This window comes from Danio rerio, chromosome 10, assembly GCF_049306965.1.
Source record: "Danio rerio strain Tuebingen ecotype United States chromosome 10, GRCz12tu, whole genome shotgun sequence".
In the NCBI taxonomy this organism is placed as follows: Eukaryota; Metazoa; Chordata; class Actinopteri; order Cypriniformes; family Danionidae; genus Danio; species Danio rerio.
In genome coordinates, this window is record NC_133185.1 from 33,113,998 (window position 1) to 33,127,885 (window position 13,888).

The 13,888-nt window shown below is 35.3% G+C and overlaps 1 long non-coding RNA gene and 1 other non-coding gene across 6 annotated transcripts in view; both read right to left on the bottom strand.

Moving 5' to 3' along the window:
• Window positions 1-4,346: 4,346 nt before the first annotated feature.
• Window positions 4,347-4,494, bottom strand: dre-mir-21-1 (microRNA 21-1). The gene has a single exon (NR_030020.1). It is a non-coding gene; the product is annotated as a microRNA 21-1 (primary transcript).
• A 1,891-nt stretch (window positions 4,495-6,385) lies between these two features.
• The window catches only part of LOC137496591 (uncharacterized), a 102,371-nt gene continuing 94,868 nt past the window's right edge, over window positions 6,386-13,888 (bottom strand). For all 5 annotated transcript variants that reach the window (XR_012386383.1, XR_012386387.1, XR_012386388.1 and 2 more), the window contains 2 exons: window positions 7,677-7,780; window positions 6,386-6,786 (listed from right to left, as the gene is read on the bottom strand). This is a non-coding gene — a long non-coding RNA (uncharacterized lncRNA). The remainder of the gene's footprint in view (window positions 6,787-7,676; window positions 7,781-13,888) is intronic.

Sequence of the window (13,888 nt, forward strand, 5' to 3'; positions counted from 1 at the left end):
AATAATTTTGACCTTTAAAATATATTTTTAAAAAGTAATAACTGCTTTTATTCTAGCTGAAGTAAAACGAATAAGACTTTCTCCAGAAGAAAAAAAATATTATCAGACATACTGTGAAATTTTCTTTGCTCTGTTAAACATAATTTAGGAAATATTTGGAAAGAAAAACAATTTAAAGGGGGCAAATAATTCTGACTTTAACTGTGGTATATTAAAGCATGTAGCAGTTTTATCTCTGTTCTATCTACTTTTGCCAAATGATTAGTTAAAATGTATAACAACAATGTAATATACTAAAATACCATAACAAACGTACATAAATTATTGTGCCATGAAAATATATCTATCCTGGAGTTGCATTGACTATTGGATTATTATTGTTTTTGTTTTTTTGTAAAGAGCTATTCCTCTCCTGTCCTACCCTTGCAGCCATTTTAAAGGATAGTAGAAGAAAGACACAAGCCCACACACTACACATTGTTACGAAGTGCTGGATAGCCACAATTCTCTGTTCCTCTTATAACACCACATGAATGGATTACAACGGGCACTTTGTGTGTCACTAAGCAGAACAAAAAATGACTATGCAAATTACTGTTACGGGGACTTTCCAAGGAAAAAACGAGACATAACTCATTCATCTTTCTCATCAAACACTAATTCACTTTTTAACTTGACACTAAAACAGTGCGTATCATATAGTATGGCTGTTTATTTGAAGTGGAATAGGGCTCACTGCTCCCCAAAAATGTGTCCGTTTTCTCCATTCGTGTTTTAATGAAACACACCTGTGGGTTTTGCGTGTCATGGGAATAGTAGTTACAAGCTCATGAGAGTTTACCTGAGGAAAGACACCCATGATTTGCGTCAGGCTGGGTAACGTTTACACCTGGGTCTGACTCAGCCTGGGTGCGCCAGTGTTCTCCTGTTCGCTGACAGCACATCATTCATTCATGTGACGGGACGGGACGGGCCCCTGACTTACCTGGACTTCAACACTTTTCATTATAAGTGCACTTGCTTTTGACAGCTGTGATGAGTTACCTTTACTCTAAAAATTTTGAAAATATTATTTAGCTTGTAGGTCATTGCGTATCTTCTTTTAAAAACATTTAATTAGGATAATGCTATGGTATGACTTCATTTTGACGGTCCCTTTAATACATTTTGTTGAATTTAAGTTACATTGCATCTACATGCCAACTAATTCTCATTAGCTTATAAGTAGGGTTAGTGTAAGTTAGTTGTTGACACGTACTTGCAAAGTTTCTTATAGTTAATAAATGTCTGTTGAAGGAGCAGTATCATATTATAAGTATCAATAATATAAAGTAGGCTATCAGTATCAATATTAAGCAGTCTACTAATACTCCAATGAGAAGTAATCGGCCTTGCAATACAACCTTTAGTAAACAAAATTTGTTTTCAATTAAAATAAAGTGTTATCAGTTTTTAATTTATTTTACTTGAATTTTATTTTGGCCCACTAGAATTAAATAATATACACACAACTCTTATGAATATTATGACAACCTATGATAATGATGGATAAAAGGTCAACCAGGTGGTTAATGCCTGTTAAAGGGTTACATAAAGTTCTTTTAAAATGATCTTAATGCATCCTTATAGATTGGAAAGACATTTAAGACACTAAAAGGGTTACAAATTAATAATCAATTAATAAAAAATGTATAAATATATTTTTTAAAGTATCATACTTTCGCAGTTCATTAAATACATCATGAACTGCATACAGAAGTTGTCTAAAGATGTAAATTTAAATATAATTTGAATATAATTTAAATATAGTTTAATTAGTGCAAATTTGTTTAAATACTTACAGTAGCAGGTCAACTTTAATATTCTGGTTTCATAAAGACCCATTTGAAATGTTTTACAGAAGGTATTCTGGGTGTCTTTTAAGACGTCATTTTATTTTATTTTTGTAAAATAATAATAATAATAATAATTTATTTAGTTAGACCATTATTTGCATAAACACAACCCTAAAAACCTTTAAATTACAAATCTGAATTAAAGATTTAGGTTTAGTGTTTGTAAGTGTTGGTAAAGTGGAGATTTATGATTCATTACAGCAGGAGAATAACTCATTTTGAGAAAATGCATTGGAATTTAAATCTATAATACTGATCAATTCTGACAAAAGGGTGTTTCTTCATAATGAACTGGGGGAAAACACATTATAAAAACCCAAAATCTCCAAATTGACGTGTGTATAAAAAATACATATCAAATACTATTTAAAGCTCACTCGTGTCCCCTACTGGTTCATCAAGGTAGTGCGCACTATGCGTGCACGTTTTCAAATGTAGAAGTATGATATTGGTCACATGATTAGAAAAAGCACCTGACCTTGTTGTGCAACCTGAACGGTGGTGTCGTTTGAAAACTACAACCGAACACGTCAAGCCGTAATTTGAATATTAAAACCTGTTTAAACGATCCATTTGCATAATGGTGAGCCCCCAGGCAAAATCTGTAACTGTAGTGGGCGTGGCAGTTTGTAACATAAGTTCATTCTGACACGATGAATACGAGAACATCGTGTTATACAGAAATATACAGTCGTTTAGCATTACTTTTTAATGAGCGCAGCTTTAACTGAGTGCGTGTTTTAATAATAGTCTATTATGCTTATTTATGTTTATGTATAGGCTATATATTATTAATTCAACTGCTTAGTTTATACACTTAAAACATTTTATTATTAGCCTATTTTATTTATTACTATTATTTTATCTATCATTATTTTTGCGCTTTCATGCAGCTGTAACTGGGTGCATGCTTTTAATATTATTCAATTATGCTTATTCATGTTTACGTCTCTCTCTCTCTCTCTCTCTCTATGTGTGTGTATGATTTCCACTCTTATTAATTCAACTGCTTAGTTTATACACTTAAAATAGTTTATTATCATTTTTTAATGTTTCTGAATATCTATTGTACTATTTCTTACTTTCTTTGCAGCTGTAACTTCGCTTTGTTTATAGATTTGTTTATATTGCATATATTTTAGTTTTTTGTATGTTTATGTATACATATATACACATGTAGATATTAAAGTTTAGATTGCACTAACTGTAACTTTGCTCAGTGTTTATAGATTTTTCTATTTGACTACCTTTATTTTCATGTGTTTATGTATAAATATGTATTTAAAAATTACAATGTTTGCAAAATTTCTTCCTGCAGCTGTAAATCTGTTTATACATGAAATTATCTTGAATGTTTATGTATAAATATGTATTTAGATTACATTGTGTGCTATTTATCTTTATATTTATACACTTTCCAGTTTTTTTTTTATTTTAGTTGAGTCAGTGCTTACTTTTTTTGCCCTATTTTATTGCTCTTTGTCATACATATTTAAATATGCATATCATATAATATTCTTTAAATTTAAATATTTATATTTATTTAATTTATATTTACTAATTTATTTCCTAACTATTAAACATTATATGTACTCGTATATATTACTTCTATGTAGCCTGACAATATTTCATTGCATTCATTGACTTTTGCATGTACTGTTGTGCATTAAAAAAACTTTGATGTAGCCAATGAACACCACTTAAAAACAAAAACGTTTAACACTCGATAACCCAAAAAGACCAGGAGACAGATCGACATTTTAATTAATTCAACTTTATTGATTTACACAGGACACATATCCAGACATACACGAATAGCAGAGGGGCTTCCCTAAAGTACAGGATGTTCTGAACAGTTAAAGAGGAAATGATACGACTCGATTGTGAAAGCCAAGCGGGTCACCCTGTGGTTTTTACAATGGAGAAAAACAGAGGGAGGGAATTGCTGAATGAACATCTTTTTAATTTAATAACAAATACCAGTTGCACATGTTAGATAACGACCAGGGAGTTACATGATAGAAAGGAGAAGAAGGAGAAAAAAAGGACAAGTGCAAATGAAGGGGTGGGCAAAAAGATCTGTCATAACAGTGTGTTGCAATAAGGTGTGTTCTTTCTGGATTCTCGAGAAATTCAAGTGGACAAAACCAAGTGCTGAGCGAAGGCACACACACGCACACACGCGCACACACACACACACACACACACACACACACACACACACACACACACACACACACACACACACACACACACACACACACACACACACACGCCCTTTAACTAGAAAGGCTACGTAAAGACGAACGAGCAGAAACACGTCAATCACGTAAACACACACAGAGAAAAAATATCTTTCATAGTGGCGACGCTAAAATAAGACAACAATACAGAGACAAGACACCTGTAATAAATATATAATAATAAAAATAATTCAAAAATTAGATGGGTTCATATTTTTAATCGGAGAAGAAAATGCCCAAAATGTCAGACAGCCTACAGACTGTTGTCGCCGGGCGAATGTAACAGCCAACACCAGTCTGATAAGCTATCTGACACACTGGGAAAGACTTATATCCACGCCAATAAAGACACATAATGAAGATTTCACTCACTTACCACTGATGAGAGGAGAGGGTGGGGCTGAAAGCGGGGCGTGGCCATCGAAATCTAACAATGTAATGATTTAAATCCCGTTATGGAAGAACCGAAAGCCTTTTTCTTCCCCTTCATTCAACGGACTCCGTGTGAGATAATCGAAGGCAGCTTCTCCTTTCTTTCTCATAGTGGCCGCGTTTTCAATCCTAGCGAGGTGCCTACATAGACAGCGTTTTTCTAAGCATCAGCATCGGATTCGAGCGCTCCGAGAGACTGTCTCGCTGGATTTAAGACACAGCCTCTCTCGCGCGCTCCCCTTAGCTCGCTCCCTCTCTCTCGGCAGGGTTGCCACATCCGCTAATAATACACCGTTCATAAGCGAGACGTTTATAAATAGAGGAAATGAACTTGCGCCTTTCGGTTTCATTTCCAGAAAACAGATGCGTGTTTTAGTGGTTTGTCAAGTTATGTAGAGTGTTCGTGTTCCCTTAGCACATGATATGAAGGAAAATACAGCATATGTAGAAACATAGCTTGTATTAAACAACGAATGAATAATCATAACATGGTAATAATTTAGCAAAATGAGCTAACGAATAATTACATTGTGTAATTGATATAACTAAAATAAGGAAATTGGTTAGGAAAACGTGTTGCGTTTTGGAAATAAAGTAGTAATTGATAGGCCTAGGCTATATTGTGTTATGTTATGTGAAGATATTTAGATTTGTTTGAATCTAAAATGGTATTTTCAACAATATAGCCTAATTCATGAATGAATTCTTGTTCTTTAGTTTTTGCTTTGTTAGTTACATTAGTTTTGTATTAAAATTGGTGAAGTTAAAAGTGCAAAATCTCATATAAACTCAATTTGAACTATTTATTTTTAAGTAGGCCTATATCTTACAATATAATTATCACAATTTTATTATACTACGCAATTTTGTTCATTGATGCAGTCAGTTTAACCAATTTCTTAATTTCTATTATCCAAATTAGTCAGGCTGACCAAACATTTCAGTTCGCATACTTCACTCGCAAGATCTGGCAACCCTGCATCATCCTCTACGCCAGCAGCGCACAGTGCATTGAGTTCAACCGAGGGTTCATTTAAGGTAACGGCAAAAGAAACTCCACACTGTTCCCTTTTTTTATACGCCTGCAGCTTCCAGACTCACATACCAGGGCAACGCTACAAAAAGACACCGAAAAAAAAACATTTCACAAGCAATTAAAAGAAAAAAAGACGCAAGAAGAAGAGATGGACGAGACGTTTGCTTAGCTGCCTGATCTCATGCCACCAGTGCAGTGATTGTCAATCTGTTCCCGGTGGCCCCAACACTGCACATTTTACATCGACACACCCAATGTAGCCTCTAATACTGAACTGATGCGTTGAATCAGGTGTGCTAGATTAGGGGGACATCCAAAATGTGCAGTTTTGGGGACCAACACTGCACTAGTAACTAAAACAAAAAGGCATGTTAACTACATAGTGTGAAACTGTTCAACAAGAGTAGATACTCACCTTTCAAACCGGCAGACAATCCATTATTCAAATCCAGCTCTTCCAGCATCCTCTGGTTTGACCGGATGCTCTTCAGATGTATAGAATACGAGCGATAAGCAGCGACACGCAAAACGTGGCAGTCGCCCACGCACATATGTGCCTGAACACACACGCGCCTCTTAATCTGATTGAATGCGTTATTGCATCTGGTGGAGTGGCCCTGTAGTGAGTCATGTGGTTACACACACACACACACACGCACACACACTCCTTCTCCCTCTCCTCTTTGGATCTCTGGAAACAAAACAATAACTATAGACGAAAGGAACATTATGATTCACGAGGCTTTTAGAACATGAGAAGATCTTTGCTCAGAAAAAAAGAGTAATGCTATACAGGCTCTAGTCAATACGAACAGCACATTTTAGTGACTTCAGAGTCAGTCGAATTACTTCCTGTTACACTTTGATTCAATCCAAAGAGGTCAGAAGCTAAAACGATGCTAAATTAAACTAAATTAAAACAGTCCCTTAAGTGTAACAGACCACACACACAACATAAGCCACGGTGCACCTTAACACCCCTACCAACGGGATCAGATAACCTGTGCAAGACACAGAGCTGAGAACATGAGTATCTCAGCGCAAACCACCAGCTAAGCAAGCACATTAAAAAGTAATAAAAATGTTAACCGATAGCTGCGCTACTCAAGAAATTCTCAAGAGATTCGACTAAATTTCAAGATGCATGAAGCAAACAATCCAGATCGTCGTCTTCAGAAATCTGAAACAAGAAAAAAGAGAGAGAACAGTCAATAATGCACACTCTGAGACTCATCAGAAACATCCCATGTTAGGCAATCGCTCCTCTCCACCTGCATTTCCTCTGTTACTTTAAAAGTGTGACACGCGAGCATGGTGGCATCGCTTCCTCCTGCCGGGTGAACAAACCCGTAGCTTTCCTTAAGTAACTGCAGGAGGTTCAAGTTACCAGAAAAAAAGGAACATTGTTCCAGAAACATCCGTAATCTCTCATTGTGCAACTTCATCCCTCTCTCTCTTTCATTTCCTCCTCCCACACGTACCAACACACGCACGCATGGAGAAGTGCTTTAAAACAGGCAGACCAAGGTGTAATATAGAAAAGGTGTTGCTCTTTGTTTCCGTGCGCACTTGTGAGGGATCAGCGGCAGCAGGAGGAATTGAGAGTACAGCCTCACTCAACCCCCCCCTCATCTCATTCCGTTTCCCTTCCTAACATCCCCCCCCCAACCTCCTCCTTCTATAACTCCCAGGGGCCCCTCCCGTCTCCGGCAGCCTGCGCTGGGTTCAACAGGGTTCGGCTGCCGAGAGGGGGGAGTCAGTGTGACGCGGGGGAGTGTCCGGTTCACTCAAAGAGCTCCGGAGTATGACTCAGCATCCCTCCTCAGCCAGACCCCGAACAGAGCCCCTGACACTCTATGCTCTGCCACATGCAAACAATAACACCAGAACCACACAGTAGAATAAAACCGATAATTAGGGGAGGGAACTAATTAAGATGTAGAACAAAAATGAAACAGGGTTGCGCGTAATAAATTAAAAGGGAGGATAAATATACAAAAACAAAAGCCTGGGAATGAGACAAATTTGAAGCTTGAGTGAAGGAGATTGTGTTTGAGTGATGGGACTTACCATTGGGGTGGCCCTCTTCTGCGCGTGTTGAAATTTTGCCATCTGGGCCTCAAGGTACTCCCTGAAAGGCTTCTGTAAGAGAGGCGCCAAACAGGGGAAGAGCTCTGTGACAGAAAAGGAGAAGAGGAGGAGGAGGGGACGGTACAGGAGAGGAGAAGGAAAGAAAGAAAGGAAAGAAAGAGAGGGAGAGGTCACATAAATTTCACTTACCGACTCGAAAGGTCAGCGAGTTTCCTTTACCCTGCCTCTCCTCTATCTCACTCTTCCCGCTCGCAGAGACAGAGAGAGAGAGGTAGAGTTCTGTTTCAGAGTTATCCCAAAAGACAGAAACTCAAAAAAAAAAAGAAAAAAGTATGGCTTGTTCTGGGAACTACATATCCTAAGCACTTAAAAATGATGGAGGGAAAAAAAACATACATAAGAGAGACGCATACAAAAAGAAGAAGAAAAAAAGCTTGTCCTGAAGGCATGCTCACACGGGGAGCCATCCACACTCACACTCCCCTGTAATGTCCCTCAGCCAGGCTGAAGGAAGAAATGAATGATTTCTCAGAACTCTCACATTTATCACCGGCGGTTCCTGTAAGAACTGGTTTCAGCCAATTAATGAGGAAGTGAGCCTATGCCGAGTCATTACTGGTCGAGAGAGTGTGTAAGGCCGCCTAGGGGTGGGGCTTTGTGAGAGACAGCCCATATTAGGAAACCCTTTTATGAGATTTAGCCACTACCTACAATACCCCCCCACCACCACCACACACACACACACACACACACACACACACACACACACACACACACACACACTCTTTTACATACACACACAATCACATGGAAAGGAGAAGAGAAGGAGATTGCCCTGGTATGGCAAAATTGCCCCTCCCAAAACAAAATCTAAATGATTGATTTTAAAATATAACCCTGTTTGAAACGCATATCTTAGTATTTTCATCAATAAAATAAGGCTTTAAATCTGAAATAATGAGCACTTTGTTTATCTTTACATGACCTGATGCTTGCTGACACACTTGGACTTTTGTTTTATCACTTTACACACTCATGCGGCCCGATAACACTCCCTTTGAACTCGACGTTTCACAGACGCAAACAGGACCCCTCTGCCCACTCGAGTTTCTGAAAGTGCAACTTCACGGATAAACAATAGATGAGCTCATACCGGTTATTTTGTTAAATCATTAACCAAACGCACCATCATCATCCACCCATGATGTGGGTTAACTAAACGCAAACACATCGAGCCTAAAGGAAAAGCAAAATGATCCTGAAAATCCACCATCAAAACCAACACCCACACACCCCGTAGGAGAACATACCAAAATCCAACCAACTGTAAACACGCACAGAAGCTAGCATTAGCCCATCTGAAGCATAATCTCTCATCTAAACCTTCATTAGCTTGTGTTTTTTTCAGTCTGTATGAAGTGAAACTGTCGTGTTAGAACAAAGAGTCAGATCAAAAACTTACGTCTTTGTGTTTGAGAAATTGGCGGGCTCCAATCAAGCCCTGTCCGATGAGCCACGGTGAGTCACAGTGAGCCCGTAAGAGTCAGACATCACACTCCTACCTACCGTCAGAAAGCATGCTACTAAAAACACGAGGACTGCTATCTTCATGAACATAAAACAAGGATTTTTCACCTCACTTCTGGAACATTCTGGGTCAGGGATTTCTTTGGAAAAAGCATGCTGGTTGTGTGAGATATATGTTCACTGTCAGCACTGCATGATCTGGTCATATTTACCTTTTCAGATGACTAAATGTGTTGTGATATGACTTGGGAAATGCTTGCTGAGAGCAGATTTGGTTCACGGTGGAAGCCATGCGATTTGTACAATCAGGGGGCAATAAAAAGTGAGTACTTGAAATATTTCCAAAAAAAATGTAAAAATCTGGCATGGGTTTTTGGATTGAAAACGTCTTTTATGGTGGGAAAGTGTAATATTTATGCTCTGAAAGTCTATATCATTCATTTATCAGAAAAAAACTCACATATAGAGTAACAGAGTATGTCTGAATACGAGATAAACTCAAACGTGAAATGTTGCATTATAAATGTTGCAGAGAGATGAAATGCTTTTGTTTTCTGTACTGTTTTTACTAATGATGTCTAAAATGTAATTTGACAAAAATGTGTATAAATGTGATTAAATGTGACAAATTAGATGGTACATGTGAATAGGCACCACATGTCTTTAAATCACTATCTGTATAAAAATATTATAATGGTCTGTTCATTAAAATAAAAATACATTTGAAGAAAAGTTGTTTCTGTCCTATCTGTGAGTGAAACAAGAAAAGGATAGTGGCTGCTACTGTGCATAATGTTACGAGTTATAATCATAAATCTAAAAACTTCAAGCTAAATCACAACTTGGCAGTTTTAATGATTTCTTGATCAGCTAGATAAACAAATCTGTAGTTTTTGAGAGTAAAACGAAGAAAATAATCGTGAATGTTTGTAAAATTGTAAAATAAATTAATAAAATGAAAAAACAAAAAAGTGAAATTATTCACTTGGCAATCTAAATAACGTCTTTTACAAAGGTGTGTGTGTGTGTGTTTTGCTAAATAATTCAATAGGTTTCTATGTGCCTTGTTGAAATGGTTAAAATGTATGTTAAGATGTAAAATCTCAACTTGCCAGTTGTAATGACTTCTTGATCAGCTAGATAAACAAATCGGTAGTTTTTGAGAGCAAAATGAAGAAAATGATTGTGGCTGCCACTAGTAATGTTTGTAAAATTGTAAAAAAGTTAAATGATTCACTTGGCTATCCAATTGAAATCTTTTACAAAAGCGTGCATGTTTTAAAAAATAATTCAGTTGGTCTCTATGTACCTTGTTGAAATGGTTGAAATGTATGTTAAGAAGTAAATTCTCAACTTGGCAGTCCTAATGATTTCTTGATCAGCTACATAAACAAACTTGTAGATTTTGCTAAGACAACAAAAAGATTGCATCTGTTTAGTTAAAACTGTCTAAATGGGTGTTATTAAGTGAAATAACTTCAAATCAATATGTGGTTTGCTTTAAACAACATAACATAACATAAACAAACCTGTAGTTTTGAGAGTAAAACGAAGAAAATAATTGTGACTGCCACTAATGTTTATAAAAAGTTAAAATGCCCACCTAAAAACAATGTAAAACTATTCACTTGGCAATCCAAATGATATCTTTTATAAAAGTGTGTTTGTGTTTTGTAAAATAATTCAATTGGTTTCTATGTACCTTGTTAACATTTTTGTAATGTGTGCTAAGGTGTAAAATCTCAACTTGGCATTTCTAATGATTTCTTAATCAGCTAGATAAACAAATCTGTAGATTTTGCAAACAAAACAAAAATACTGCATCTGCTCAGTTAAAACTGTTTAAATAGGTGTTAATAAGTGAAATAGCTTTAAATCAATATGTGGTTTGCTTTATTTTTTATTACTCTAGCATAACAGCTACTAAATTAGTTTTTGGCCTTCTGTGTGTAAGTAAGATTTAAAATATTTGTGCAGCTGCTACTGTGTGTAATATTTGTAAAAAAAAAAAAAAAAAAAAAAAAAAAAAAAAAAAAAAAAACCCTAATGACATCCTAAATGTATATATGTTTAAGATAACAAAGCTGTTTTTTTTCCCAAGAGGTAAATTGGTTTCAGTCTGGTTTGTTGTAATTGTGTTATTAATTAAACAATCTGTGAGATTAGCTTTGTTTTAACTGTGGCATAACAGCTAATGCTAAGGTTGTTGGTGTTTACTATTTGTGAGTAAAATGTAAAAAAGTTATATCTGCTTCTGTGTGTAACCCTTGTAAAAGATTCAAATTGCAAACTCAATGCCAAATTATCAACTTGGCAACCCAAAGTAATGCTTTTTCAGATATATTAACAGACGTGTATTTTTTTGTTTGCAAAAAGGTCACTAATTTTTTGTCTTCTTGTTCAAATTTGTTGAATGTTAACAAAGAGAAAAACAACAAAATGGCATAACAGTTTATAGTAGCATAACAGCTTATGCTAAAGTCTTCTGTTTGTGAGTAAATTCTAAATAATTGTGGCATTATGTTTGTAACAAGTTTTAAAATATTGATCGTATCATTTATCATACAATAAACTTGAAGTCAAAATATGAACTAATGCTAAAGTTAAAGCTAAATTCCTCATTGCAGAAATCGGCTGCCGCAAAGTGTAAAATTTGTAAAAGGTTAACAATGCAAACTCATGCATGAAGGTAGAGGTATGTTATCAACTTCAAATCATTCAGCCCAAATCATTTATTTTTCAAATGTATACACACAAAAGTTTATATCTGCGTTTAAAGAACAAATCAATTGGTTTCCGTCTTCTTTATTAAAACTGTTTAAATATGTTTAGGAGTCAAATTAGAGTGTTATTTGCTTTTTTATTTTATTGTGGAATAACAGCTAATGCTAGTTGTTTTTGCCCCCAGTTTGAGAGTAAAAAGCAGAAAATAATTGTGTCTGCCTCTTTATTGATGCTTGTAAAAAGTTAAAAATTTCAATTTAAACTTGAAGCCAAATTATTGACTTGGCAACCCAAATTCTGTCTTTTACAAAAGTGTGTGTGTGTGTGTGTGTGTGTGTGTATGTGTGTGTGTGTGTTTGTGTTGTTCTGCAAAATAATTCAGTTGGTTTCCATGTTCCTTGTTGAAATTATTGATGTTAAGAAGTACTACTATAGGTCCTAATAGTTAATAGTTCACTAATGTTTGTCTTTTTGTTTAAATTTGTTGAACGTTAACAAGAAGAAACACTACAAAATGGCATAACAGTTTGTAGTGGCATAACAGCTAATGCTAAAGTTTTTATCTGTCTTCTGTTTGTGAGTAAAAACTAAATAATTGTACCACTACTGTTAGTTTCAATTTAAACTTAAAGCCAAAATATGAACTAATGCTAAAGTTATTTCTGTTGCCTCATTGAAAAAATATAGCTTCGGCTGCTTCAGAGTGTAACATTTGTAAAAGGTTAACAATGCAGATTCATGCATGAAGGTATCAACTTGGCAACCCAAATCATTTATTTTTCAAATGTATACACACAAAAGTGTATATCTACTTTTGAAGAACAAATCAATCGCTTTCCGTCTTCTTTATTAAAACTGTTTAAATATGTTTAGGAATAAAATTAGTAAAATGGAGTAAAATTGTGGCATAACAGCTAATGCTTAACTTCTTTCTGCCGCCTGTTTGAGAGTAAGAGGGAGAAAATAATTATGTCTGCCACTGTAGTACTTATAGTAAAAAGTTAAAAATGGCATCTTAAATATGAAGCCAAATTATTGACTTGGCAACCCAAATTCTGGCTTTTTCGATGTGTGTGTGTGTGTGTGTGTGTGTGTGTTTGTTGTTTTGTTTTGCAAAATAATTCAATTGGTTTCCATGTTCCATATTAAATTGATTGATGTTAAGAAGTAAAACCCCCCAATTAAGGTCTAATTTCTATTAGTTGTTTTTGTACATTGTTGTGTTAAACATTTCTAAAGAAAATTATCAAAACATAAATTCAAGCTTAAATTCACAAGACTACCAAAGATATGTCTTTAGATTTGGAAGTAAAAGGTGTATTCTTTGCAAATAACTCAATTGGTTACACTGTGTAGTTTGTTAAAACTATTCTAATGTGATAACAAGGAGGTGAAACTATAAATCAAGGTATTTACTGTGAAATAAACCCTGCAAGTCCAAACACGGCTCCAGTGTACACCACAGATAGATATTGTAGATTATTATTTTATGTTTCATAAGTTTTCCTATGAAAGCAAAAGGCTTAAATAATGTTACACTGAATTATTTCAATACAAATCCAAAAAATCAGTCATTATTGTTCAAAATAAATCATTAATACTATTGTATGTTAATCATACAAAAATGACTAGCGAGTGAATGATGAGTCAATTAATAAATAAAAGATTTCCTGTGTGTCATATTAGTTATATGAGACTCGCACAAAAGCCATGTGCCATCAAAATTCCTCTAATGACTAAGCAATGTATCAGTTATATACATATTTTTAATCTATGCACACATTTAAATGTTCACCAAAATTACTTAGTTATAATTTTACACTGGTATAATTTCCTCTATTAATCAAAACCAATAAAATAAAAACACACACACACACACACACACACACACACACACACAAAACGGACAAGACTGTGCAAATACACAAAGACAAACACAC